The following is a 1590-nucleotide window of genomic DNA, read 5'->3' on the forward strand; positions in this document are numbered from 1 at the left end:
TTGTTGTTTTATTTTGTTTTATTTTGTTTGAACAAACAGAATAAATGTCTGAGCTATTCATTTCGATATCGATTACACAAGCGTACCTACATCACATCACGACGCTAGCCAGTTCACCTTACAGTAGAGCAGTTTGCATAGCTATATACTTTCTTATTGAGGTTAATTGAATCTACGAAGTTACGTGTCGGTAATATTCAATTCAGTTCAAATAAAATATTTCCAATAAGACATGTTTGCCGTCGATAACGATTTTAAGAGAATAAAGCGTACAATGTATTACAACAAAATTATGCATATATATTTTCAGAAATTATTGCATTAATGGAAAAGAGGTAAACACGTAAAAGAATGATGAACCACGACTGCCAGGGTACATAGTGCCTGTGACTCGGACGGGGGCGGGGGGGGGGGGGGGGGAGAAGGGGCAACATTGCTATACTCTATTGTACAGTTTTCAGTTGGTTGAGATATAGGGTTCAGCTGGTTTCCAACTTTTTTTTGTGAGATGATGAGACACCTCAAATGGCATATTATGAAAGAGCATAATTTCAAGAGGGATTTAAAATTCACTTGATGAGAATGGGTTTTGAAATGGTTGAGTTTTAAGCTAGCTCCTTATAAAAGGTGGGACTCACATTTTATTAGGATCGTTTTGTTTTACTTTATCTCAGCCATTTCAAAGCCGGTATCATCATAAATTTGTATGCTCTCTGCATTTAGAGTGGTTTTAAGTTTGTTTTAAGTACATTGTATCTTGCAAAAAGTTAGAAGCTGAATCCTATCAGCAATAGGCCTACGAAACCAAACATGTCTCTGTTCACGACATGCGAGGATCATACGCGACATAATCATGAGACGTTTTCACATCAGCCCGATAAAAATCCAAGCTCGAGATATTTTTCGCAGAAAATACTAGTAGTCAGCAAAATAGCGCGCTATTTCGAAACATCGGGCTGATGTGAAAACGCCTATTGATTCAATTACCTCGGAATTTGATCGTCTTTGGCGAAATTAAATGACTTAAAACAGTAAGAGAATGGCAAAAAGGTGATGAAAACAATTTGATTTAACAAAACAAACAAAAAAAAAAAAACAAGAGAGAGAGAAAAAAAATGACCCCTGCGTGGTCATGGCATGCATTATAATTATGAAAGGGGTTTTCTTGTGATGAGGATCAGAGAAGAAAACTGCCATCCTGAAGGTAGAAACCGCAAACGCGATTGTCGGGCAATGCCTTTCAGAGTCAGTACAAAGGGTGTGGTCATTTCACCGGTCGAGAACCAACGCCCACCTATAGCAAGATTGCATAATCCTGTGTTGAATGAAATTAGGCCCAAAGAGAGCTCGATGAACCGTATCGCTGACAAGGGTTCCGTGCTTCTCATTTCGCTTTTGAAAGACGCCGTACCTGTTTCGTCGACGAGATCTCGCCGGTCGGGTAGAGTTCTGTGGGTGCAACACATCAACGGTCGCACATGGTCTTTGTAATCGCCGCCATTATATACCGCACGGGCTTGTATTCTCTAGACGACGCGACGGTGTAACAAGTCACTGACTGTGCCGTAACATTGTCAATTTAATAACACT

Source organism: Diadema antillarum, unplaced genomic scaffold (genome assembly GCF_040938485.1).
Source record: "Diadema antillarum isolate AM-2024a unplaced genomic scaffold, OU_Dant_1.0 scf00000057, whole genome shotgun sequence".
In the NCBI taxonomy this organism is placed as follows: Eukaryota; Metazoa; Echinodermata; class Echinoidea; order Diadematoida; family Diadematidae; genus Diadema; species Diadema antillarum.